Source organism: Aplysia californica, unplaced genomic scaffold (assembly GCF_000002075.1).
Source record: "Aplysia californica isolate F4 #8 unplaced genomic scaffold, AplCal3.0 scaffold00100, whole genome shotgun sequence".
NCBI classification, from domain to species: Eukaryota; Metazoa; Mollusca; class Gastropoda; order Aplysiida; family Aplysiidae; genus Aplysia; species Aplysia californica.
Window position 1 is genome coordinate 332,797 of NW_004797370.1, and position 1,800 is coordinate 334,596.

General features: G+C 41.3%; 1 protein-coding gene across 1 annotated transcript in view; it reads left to right on the top strand.

The window, feature by feature from the left end:
* Positions 1 to 1,800, top strand: part of LOC101846804 (cholecystokinin receptor) — a gene marked incomplete in the record, with an annotated part of 56,176 nt that overhangs the window by 48,186 nt on the left and 6,190 nt on the right.

Consider the following 1,800-nt stretch of genomic DNA (forward strand, 5'->3'; position numbering starts at 1 on the left):
CTCTCTCTCTCTCTCTCTCTCTTTCTCTCTCTCTCATTTCTTGTTCTCTTCCATTTTCCTCCTTTCTATCTTTTAATTGTCTGCTCTGTTTCTTTCTTTTTTCTTTTTTCCTTCTTCTTTTTCTTCCTTTTGAAAAGGAAACCAAAAAAAATGTTTATCGATAGCCTACTGATTCAGTTTTATCGCATACAGATATATTCAAAATTATATGTAGGAGATGGCTGGCTTTCCCTGGGATGTGTAAGCCCATGGGGTCAGTTATAGCGGTCCTCTCGAGAGAGTTTTCGTGTGATAAGGCCCCATTCAGTTAGAGAGACACATTGACTCTCCAATCAACAACACTAGGACAACGTTGGGGCTGACTGTGATAAGCAGACTGTGGTAAATAAAGATGCATTAACAATACATGAATTAGATTGAACCAGACGACGATGTTCCGTTTTTATCTGTCTGCCGTCTATCTCCAAATTGATCTAAATCGTGTCAATTCGATTGAGTGGTAAAACATTAACAAAAAAAATTAGATCACTTTACCTTTTTTAGATAGTTTTTGTAGATGGTTTTACTTCCAATTGACAAAATTTAGATAATTTAGAAGGCGAGCTTCGACCACGATCTAACGATTAAAGTTCTCCCCACTTAGGAATCGAACTCGCGTCTCCTGTGTGCAACGGCGAAGCGAGTAAGCACTACACCACAAACGCTGACGGATAGTAAATCCCTCGTAAGCTTATACAAATTCTGCTGTGACGCAACCTTTTGCGACAAAGGGAATGATACGTGAACGAATGAAAGAACGGATATATACAAAAGAGAGTACCATAAACTTGTATTGATATCCTAGATGGTACACTTTCGCTGTGTAACGCACCATTTGAGCCAAATGAGGTGCGACGAGGAAGGATGCCGCGCGCACTAGACTATAGCGAGACTAGTGTTTTACCCTTCATTTGGGCGTAAGGGCATGGCCCTAGGAGGTGCTCACATCTTGCAGCGAAGGTTTAGTTAAATAGATAATGAAGAGCGACGGCCATGACAGTGCGCAGTCTAGAAGTACATATCTGTGCCAAAACCAAACACTGCTCTATATAATGTAATAAAACCACTACGTCTTCCCTCAGACTCTACCAAGGTCTCCGTAATGTTACTATCTACTCGCTTTTTTCCTTGCGGTGCCTGTGGTGTAGTGTTTAGGTGCTTCTGTGTCGTACACAGAAGACTCGAGTTCGATTCCCGTGTGAGTGAAAATTTTCATCAAAGACTATCAGTCAAGGTCGTTTTAATTGAGACGTCGTATTCCTCTCAGCCCGGGTTAGCCCTTACAGGCAGAGTCGAAGCTCGCCTCCTAAATGATCTGAGTTGTGTCAATGGGGGGTGTTAAACATCTACATTAAAAAACAATATCACTCTTTCCTGAGCCCACTCCAAAAACAAAACAAACAAACGAACCAACCCCCCCCCCCAAACAAAACAACAATCAAACAACAAACAAAATGCGGGAATTGTTTTTGAAAAACGATAATCAAATGGCCCAGACCAATCTTACTAGAACCTAACTAGAAGAGGGGTTTTCTTATTTAGTTTCATTCATTCTGCTTCCATGAAAGATGAGATTTTTCCCAATCTTTGGGTGAATGCTGTCTAGAGAGACGTTCTTTCTAGATGTCCCTGAAAGACGACAAAGCCATCACTGGACCAGCGGGTACCTGCTGAACCTTCGTCTTTTACAGGTCACGTTCGAGAAATCCAAAGAAACGTCTAGAAAGAAAACGCACTCCCAAATAAGAAATATAGTAAGCC